Here is a 10,162-nt window from a genome sequence, read left to right as displayed (position 1 = left end):
TGAGGGGTTGGCAACACTTGCAACTATGAGGATTGTCTCTGTAGTTTCACTTCTTAGTATATTGTTTGTGCAGAAAGGTATTGTGCCTCTTAGATTTATAAAGCCCAAGCATTCTGCCTTTATCTGAGATGTCAGGTATCAACAGAAGTCAACAAGGAGGACATCTAGACAGTTTAGAGCTATAGGCATCACATATTCTTAATGTCATTTTATTAAATGATTTTGTTATGTTTTGACGGTCTCCTCATGGAGCCTTGTCTGGCCTGGAAGTTGCTAGGTAGACCAGGATGATCTTGAACTTGTATTGTTCTCCCTCCCTGTTTCCCGTGTGTCAGGACTATACAGGCTTTTACCACCAGGCACAGATTTCATCATGCTTTCAGTTTTAAATTTTGATGCTGGGAATTAGCTCAGGGACCCACACGAGCCAGAAAAATCCTCTACTATTGAGCTGTATTCTAAGACTAAGTTATATATAATTATAGAAATCCAATAATTTCTTTTCTCTAATACTTGTTAGGGCACAATGATCTAAGGCAGCATCACCCAATAGGGGTACCCGAGACTCTACGAGATGGTTGTTATTTGCCCCACCATGTTGATTGCCACTAGCCACAGGAAGTGTGACTGTGTAGCAGTGCCCAGTTATTTTTCGAATTTAGTTACTGTCCAGACATCTGAACAGTGACTGGTCTAGAGTCATTCAACGTGCATTTGGACTTGCTTCCGTCCCTCGCTGTGTGGTTGAGGGAGTTGGTTCTCTGAGGCATTGCTCTTCCACCTGTGAGACACAGATGAGCATCTCCTACCTCACGGAGTTGGAGAGAGGGGTAGCATTAAGATGCCAAAGCTAAAACACAGTGCCTCGCACAGGTTAATCACTCAGCAGAAGCCAACTCTTAGGATTACGTTTTGACTCTGCATTTCACGGGAAGTTATCCAGTTGAGCTATGCTTTTCTTAGACTGGCAGCTAAAATAAACAGAATGCAATGGTGACTGAGTCAGCAAATAGGCATTCAAGTCTCGCATGTAGCAGAAGTAAAGGTGGATGGGGTACTGGATGCTTCTCTTATGAAGGAATGTGAATGAGGGACTTCTCAGGTGCAATAATAATAATGATAATAATAATGATATCAATAACAATATGTTGATTTGAATATCTGTATGATCTTTTAAAAGCACATTTTTTAAATTGATGCAGCATGTTCTGGATGTTTACTTGTGAAAACAAATCCATGAGACGGAAAAATTTGTTTTGTATGTATTTACAATGCAAGCTGTTTCTCTATTAACTATATTCCTATGGCATTTGGTCTATTCAAATTGAAATAGATAAAACGTTCAGAGTCAACTGTCTATTCAGGGAATTGGAAAACGAAACACCAATATTAACGAATCTACAAATAATACAATGTCTTGCTTTTATTCATGAATGGAATGTCTCTAATTAGCATGCCCCTTGGTCAAAATTAACTTGAGCATTTTAATAGGTTGAGCGACAGAGAGATGCCTCTGAGAAGCGACAGGGAAATGAGTCACGCGAGTCCTAGGCAAGTCACTTTCTGTCTCATGTCATCTTATGTTTGAGTGTTGCTATGTTAAATTATTTCAAAGTGGAATCACGTGCAAAAAGAAATTGCCTTAAACAAGTGCTTCATGGAAAGGCTGATCTGGAGTTGCGACAAGAATATTGGAAGCACTAGAGCTAGCATGTGTTCGTGGTGTGTTCAGCACAGAGCAGGTTTCAGCCTGTTAGGTGTTGCTCAGTCCGGCTGGTCTATTACAACATGCTTTCAGAACTATGTTGAAAGTGGGTTGTGTGAATTCATCCCTTCTAAAATGATTTTTTTTTGTACTGAATTTAGGTTGTTTGAAAATGAGTATCAAACAAAAAGCAATGTCAAGGGAGACCAATATCAGCTACCATCATCAACAAATATTTGCTGAGTTCTGAGTATCTAGATACGCACAGTGTGATCGGGCTTTCAAAGCAGGTGGGAATGGGATTCGTTTGCCTTTAAAGTTAAATTCTTCGGTTTGATCAATGGAAGCCTGCGCGCCCTGTCCAGGCAGCCCTGAGATTATATGCAAACACGCTGTGTGAGTGAGAACACAGTCGCTTTCATGTGGGATACAGACCTGAGGGAGTGTAAGCTGCACCAGTATTTGGGGGGTGGGGGGTGTGTGATCCACCAGTTACTTGTGACTGAAGAATGTTAATCACTGGTATGCATGTGCCTCATCTAAAGGGAAGCTGGAGAAGATGGCCAATACAAACCTACTTTTCTACTGAATGGATGCTACTCTGCTGGTTAGAGAACACTGGGATGGTAGTGAGACAGTCCAAAACATAGCACAGTGTGAGCAGTGGGGCTCTCCCACAATACAACTGGTGGTTATTGAGGTCAAAGGCTTATGTCCTGCAAAGTTAACACTAACACAGACCCAGGGTCTTGGTTGGACAACAGAGACACTAGATTTGTCCTGAACACTGGATTCTAGGCATATCGGTGTGTCTCCAATTTTTTTTCTCCATCAGTCTTTTTCCCTCCCCCTTATTTCTCTCTCCCACCTAAAATATTCGGACAACCTATATGCCCTGTATCATACAATGAGTAGATATATGAAATATTTCTTTCTAGTCATTTTTTAAAGAGTGCCCTTTCTAGCTTAAACTGCTGCTCTTACTCCCTATGGTATATCCTCAGGGAGTTAAATACCTTCGGGATTTGACTGGGGTAACCATTCACTTAAACACAGGCACAGCATGTTCTTTCACTGCTGCAGGTTCTATACTGTTCTGGACTTCTCCTTTGCTCTATACAGAGCAGTTGATTCCACTCTAGTGTATTTCTATGCTTAGAGGTCTTTTTATTGACCACAGAATATAACTCCCCTGCAAAGAAATGAACATATAAATTGAAATTCTAAAAATAATTGTCTATGATCACCATGATTTATGTTGGTAATGTCTTTCTGCATGGGGTTATCGTCATAACTATATTTAGTGTGCTGAGATGGAGACATTGCAAATATGGTACAGTTGCTCCCAAAAGCAAGGAGCCTGGAGATTTGCTGTGGCCACGTGGTCTTTCCTATGGACTTTCAGGGGCCTTGTGTGCCAGTCTGTCTGTAGGACTCATCCATTGTGGTACAGATTCTCTAACAGTATTACAGTGAGCAACATTTAAGAAAAGGAGTCGATATCATGCTTATGACTGAAATGAGAACCTCTGCTATTACAATGTAAAGATTCCCTATTCTGTTACACTCTTCACTTACTGGGAACCCACACTCAGTGGGAAGGAAAGCCAAGGAATTTGCATCACTATGATCATCTGCATATCCCTTGGTTGTTTCAGCATACAATGGTGGATGTTTTAGGGAGAGGCTTAATTTGAGACTTTGTAGACATCTTAACAGTTCTGACAGCAATAGCAACCGTAAGGTCGGATTCCATGGGTGTGTACCCATTGGTCTTCTATGTTATGGTTCTTCTTTTCCAGCCTATCTTATCCACCAATTAGCGTGAGAGGAATTCACAGGACTGGCCCTTGTGAGTGTTCTGGTGTCTGGGCTTCAAAGGGCTTCCAGGTTTTGCCTAGACACTCCCATAGCACCTTGCTGTGCAGAAGCCTGCTGGAGGATGTCAGTTCAGTGAGAAAGGTGAGAGAACTTATAAACACTCAGCATAAGCTGTCCCACATGTGTAGGAGGCCTCTGGAGAGTGGGTGGGTTGGGTGCTGGTTACAGTGACATCACATTGTGAACATGAAGTGAGGACGTATAACTCATTTTCTTTTATATGTGGTGGATTGAAAAGAGTTTTGTGTGTGTGTGTGTGTGTGTGTGTGTGTGTGTGTGTGTGTGTGTTGTGTTGTGTGTGTGTGGGTGTGTCTGTCTGTCTGTCTGTCTCTGTGTTTGTGTGGCATTTGTATATGTATAAGGGTACTCCCCAGAAGCCAGACAAAAATATTGGATTTCTTGGAATGGACATTGTAGATGGTTGGCTATGAACTACCGGATGTGAGTGCTGGAAATCAAACTGCAGCCCTCAGAGAAAGCAGCTCTTAACTGCTGAGTCATCTTTCTCTCCAGCCATGTTCTTTGTTGTTCTAAGTCACAAGATTTGGGTTAGTTCATTACCTATCCAGATGTATCTGATGTATTCATTAATTTTAAAGAAGTCCTCCACAAATTAGGATATTTTGAGATAGAGTTATGAATTAATAGTATGTCTCAAAAAGTGAAATGATTTATTTGACATAAGAAGTGAGTTGTTCCAGGTTTTCCTAAGAAAACAATTATATTCTAGTATAGTTGGTATGTAGCATGTGGCATGTAGCATGTAGCATGACTGCTAAAAAAGTATCTAAGTTTAAATTAATACAAACATCTAATTCAAGTGTCCCAATGCCTGGAAGCATGGATATAACATAAAAAATCAACTGGATATCACCCATCTTCCATCTGAAATATTAATGGCAGAATTCTCCTGAATATAAAAGGTCAGAATCTCACTCATTATATGTACACAGTGATAATTCAGGTCATGATCAAATGAACCATTTTATTGCATGCATGGAATTGACCACTTCTAACAAAACAGACCTTGATTTGGGAATTTGGGACACAACCACAACATCTGTAATGAAACATAACTTTCCTTCTCGTACAGGCAACATCATAAATCTTTCCTTTCAGTCTAAGCCACCATTCTTCTAGAAGTCTAAAAGGTTGGTTTTATTTGGTATTATTAAAAAGTCAAAATAAAAACCAAATGACTTGTGGGAGCTCTGAACTTGCAAACACAAGGTTAAGGTTAGCCTGTTCATTTTATGTCCAAATCAAGTTTTAATTCTTTCATGTTTCAATACGTTTCTTGTGGACCTTCTGGGATTAGAACTAGAAACTCCATAAACATGCCACAGCACAAAATGGAGACAGAAGGCCACAATGGTGCTTCCTGCTTACAGACTCATTTTAGAGATGGAGACAGAAGGACATATTGTAAGTAGAGAATCCCCAGACCCTGAGGCTATAACAGTAAAGGTAGAAAGGAAAGGGCACCAGAACGGAAAAACACATTTGAATTCTTTGAGACTGCACAACTGAAGACACGTCACAGGAAGAGAGTCACATGAGGACTTCAATTATAACAGGTAGCCACTACTATCTCCAAACTCAAGGGGAAGTCTCTTCTCACCTACAGGAGCCTTTATATAGAAGGCCTCAGTTGTTTGCAAGAAGCCAGGTGAGAGGTACTATGGAACAGAATGCTCCAGAGGTAGGCATCACTTCCACACTCCCTTTCAACAAAAGGAGTTTATTCTTATAAATGGGGACCAGATACAAATTTAAACACTTTTTTTTAATTGTTAAGTTCATGTTAGATTATGGATTCTGTTGCTCTGTGAGTTTATTGCCAAGATTATTGAGAAAATATAAACAGATTTTTCTTTAAAGGTTGGAATTTTCAACAGGGTGTCGTGCCCTGTTGGATATTTCTCATTCAGAGTTTTTGATCTTATATTGACAGAGTCCATGGCTCAGTATCTATCTTCCTTGTGTAGTCTTTGTCTTTTCTAGTCTCTTCCTCACATGATCAATCTTAATATCAATGGTGGCTGAACTGTTCCTTGGTTCCATTTAATGCATCCGGGTTGTTCTACTGGAAATTAAGGTGGGTCACTGGTGAACAGTGGGTCCTGATGCTCTGGACTTTAGCCTCCCTACACCAGGGAGACTGAGGTTTTAAGAGACAGGAAAAAAAAAACATGGAAATGACCTACCCTAAGGCCAATATTGTCCAGTGGATGAAATGCAGCCAAGATTTCACATGACTCACTGGTCACGTATGATGGAAGTTAATTAATTTATGTTTACTAGAAGTTCAGCAGACCAGCCCTGCAGCGTGTGACAATATGGTACACATATGAGCATGCTGAGTGACTCTAGACATGAAGTGAAGGTTTATGGGAGGGCAGATGCTAATTATTTCTTTAACACTACAGACTTTTAAAGTTCTCAGTTAATTATGCAAATGCTTTTTTGAGATAGAGTTTTAAATTCTAGTTGAGGAACTGATGATAAGAAATAACTTACACCATAAAAATTATTCCCTTTGGAGTTGGAGATAAAGCTCAGCAATTTAGAGCATTTGGTGCTCTTGCAAAGGATCCGAGATCAATTCCCAGCTCCCATATGGATTCTCGCAACAATTTGTAACTTCAATTCTGAGTCATCTAACCCCCTCTTCTGACCACAGTGGGCACCAGACAAGCCCATGGTAAAACATGAGAGTAAGCACTTATAAACATGAACTTAAACAAATCCAAAAATTAAAACCCTCCCCAAATATTTCTTTTAGATAAAAAAAAACCCAGGGCCATTTCTGTTCACTTTATTTCCATTGCTCTCTGTGAGAGACAGTGGATGCAACTGACCTGTTAATCCTTCTGGGCACGTGATAGGTTGGACTTCTATGGCTTCAAAGTAGGCATGATATGTAACCAGCTCGAGTCAGCCACAGGCATATATGGTGCAGAAATTTCAGGAGCCACCCTGGGGTGCAGAATTTGTAAGCAGATTCTTGTGTGGAGATGATGTCCCCATCACCCTGGGTCTGCACTAACTCAATGGACCAGGAGATTTTTGATCTATTCAAGTTCCATCCATGGTTGAACCTAGAATGGAAATGTTAGTTTGCTTCTCACAGCTCTCGCAATTCTTCAGGCTGTGAGGTATCTCGGCGCAATCCGGACCATCTGGCGGGGACGATGCATTTTCTGATTAGTGCCCTATCATCTGGGTCTCCCTCTGAGATTGGACTTTTTCTGGCAACTCTCAAAGACTTCTGAATCCACATTCTAAATGCCAGCACTGAAGGGATTGCCTTGCTCCCAGTGAAAACATAAAATGTTGATATAATCCTCTCAAATGTTCTGATAAACTATGGCCCAACAACATTTATCCCATTCTCTTGCAGTCCTGGAAGATGGCCACGTTGACATACCAATGTTATATTCATAGATCCCCAGACAGTGAGGTTTATAGCATATGTTTCTATTTCAGTTTTGTAACTCAGTTGTGGCAGTCAATTCAGTCATAGCGTTCTGTCCAAAACAGGGGATGATTCTGGACAGGCATGCAGGGTGAAGGATTACGCGAGAGAACCAAGCACTATGGATTTAAAAGGAAGTGTATTGGTATTGTAGGAGAACAAAATCAGCATATCCGAGATATAAAAATAGCGCAAGTCTCCACATTAAATTCTATGAATCTCAGTTTGATCTATATATGATAAAATATTCAGGGGCTCGGAGGAATTAAATATTTTAGTTAGAGGAGGATATTTTAGCAAAAGTCTTTTGCAGTCTTTCCCTCTGAAATGAGCTTGACCCATGATCCCAAAGGGAAACAGTCAGAACAGAGCAGGTTCAAGGCTATGTATGAAGGTGAATTCCAGTCTCTGTAATAACCCTCCATTCTGGAGCCTCGCAGCTCTCAGTCGCTACACTTTTGAGTTATTCTCTTGAGATCAGTCAGGTATCACGATTGGGCTGGATAGAAAATAAAATTGGAATACTGGAAACTAAAAACAGAATTGCCATATGGTCTAGTAATCCCATTTCTGGGTACATATCCAATGAATTAAATCGGGATGTCAAGAAGACATCTGCAGTCTCACGTTCATTTTAGAATTATTCACAATAGCCAAGACATGGCATCAATATAAGTATCCATCAATAGAGGAATGAATAAAGAAATCATGAATGTTTATATATATATATATATATACACAAATGTAATATAAATGTATATATATGTATATGTGCGCAATGGAATACTATACAGCCTTTAAGAGGAATTGGATTTTATTATTCATGATGACTATGTGGGTGAGAGAGAAAAACATGTTAGGTCAAAAGAAACTGGTACAGAAAAATTTTATATGTTATGGTATTTCTACATGGAATATTTAAAAATGTTAAACTCATAGAAGCTAAGTAGGTAGGGTGATTATTAGTGGCTGGGAGTGGGAGGTGGTTAATAAAGGTATTTATGATCAAAATGAAGTCATTCCAGTTAAGATTATTAGCACAAACTTTAGCAAGTTGTTGTACTGCCCAGTGAACATAGTTAATGATTTGTTTCAAAATATACAAGTGTGGATTTAATATTTTTATCACACATACACACACACACACAAAATATCCATTTTTACCAGATGTCTTAAAAATCTTGACCAATTATTCATACAAAATATACATAGACCAAATATGAAAATATATGTCATAACCATATACAATTATTAACTGTCAAACATTTTAATTATAAATATTCAAAATATTGAAAGATCATAGCAAGGTCACTTCAGAGTTTAAGAGGCATCTGTGTGTACATACGCATGTGCATACATATATGTAGCAGAATTGACGAGAGTTTTTAAATCACATTTCCTCAAATCCTGCTCTTGCCTTAAATGGCTGTCTCTAATGAAATCCTTGAGGAGAAGGTATTTGTGAGGAACCAGTGTGGATCTGGAAAGGCAAATTTCTGCATGCTCATGATTTCAGATATAAAAGATAATCGCGAGCCCAGTGGGGGATGATTGTCTTAAAGTGCAAGTCTGGAAGTTTTAGCAAAAGTCTTTTGCTAAATAAAAGAAATAAAACAAAATCTATATAACTTATGTAATTGCAATTTTTGCCCAGATAGAATTACGAACGCTCTGTCCTTTTATTTTTTCTTTCAGTCTGTATTATGAGCATAGACGTTTTGCCTATGGAAAAATTGATTGACCATCACATTAGATAGAGAGTGTCCGAGTGTTCTGCCTAGTGAATGAGTTCGGGATGCAAGGTGGGCTTTTAGATGCCTATTCTCCATGGCAACACCTTTAGCTTTATTCGGTACGTTTCAAACGTTCATGTTTGGGAGCCACTTCATGCTAATGGGAGACTCAGAACATAGTAATGTCATTCATAGCAGACAGAGCAGCAAACTTTCTTCCTGGTTAAACTAGGATCATGAAAATGGTGATGGTAAGTATGAAAGGAGAGTGTTTTGTTCCAAATCAGAAGCTCGATCATTTTCAAGAAAAAAAAAATTCATTCTCAAGCAGGAACCTGTGTTCATAGCACTGGATTCACACATGTATGTGAGTCATTTGAATATAATATGAGAGATGAAATTTGAGTTATATGCATAATAATGATTACATTTTAAATATTGAAAATCTTTTATGTCTGGTAGGGTTGCATTCCTCAACCTCTAGATGTAAGTGTCCCATTTGTTAGCCCCAGGAAGCTGCAGCAGTGAGTGGTGCTTTCTCTGAGTATGTGAGAATGTGTACATAAATGCTGTGATTTTCATACCGTGTAAATTGATTCTCAGATTCACATCCATAGATTCACACTTTCTCTGTTGAGAAGCACTGCAAGTGAGTGGACTAATAGCTAAGGCATCTGTGTGCAGGACTTCAAACCTAGACCTTAGGTGGATCTGCACAAAAATTCCATTTGGCAGCCTACATGGTATGTGGCATCCACACCCACCCCATATGCGTTAGAGGTACTCCACCTGATGCCTTGACAAATTCTGTTTGTTTGTTTGTTTGTTTGTCTCCTAGAGTAGCTGCTTTCTTGAAGCTCGGTTTGTTATTTCCTTAAATCCTATCTCCCCCTGCTGGCTGTGCAACACGGAGCCTAGACAGCATAAAAAATGACCTGCAGAGCTTGGGAGCAGCTAGGAGGAATAAATAAGTGTGTATCAATGTTCACACATGCACACAAGCACACACAGAAGAAACAAAATTCTTGGCAGTGTAAACTGTGTGTTGGATTATAGCTTTTAAGTCAGGGGCTTATAAACTTTTTTTTAAACTTAAATAGTAACATGAAAGTCTCAGGTAAGAGTGCACGCTTGTGCATACAAACAAAAATAATCAAGTGTACTGTAGTCATAGCTTTGATTGTATGTTCTCATATAGATGGTTTGCTAGATGACTCATGAGAATATGAAGGAGACACACACACTCTGAAATCTGTATGTCAATGCACATATTAGTAGCCCAAGATCATCACTAGGCTAAGAAGAGGTTAATATTGGACAGTACTTGTGTAGACTTCTCGCAGCAGAATGGGATGTATGGGCCTT

Source organism: Rattus rattus, chromosome 4, assembly GCF_011064425.1.
Source record: "Rattus rattus isolate New Zealand chromosome 4, Rrattus_CSIRO_v1, whole genome shotgun sequence".
Classification (NCBI taxonomy): Eukaryota; Metazoa; Chordata; class Mammalia; order Rodentia; family Muridae; genus Rattus; species Rattus rattus.
The sequence above is the reverse complement of the archived record's forward strand: the minus strand, read 5'-3'. Positions refer to the sequence as shown.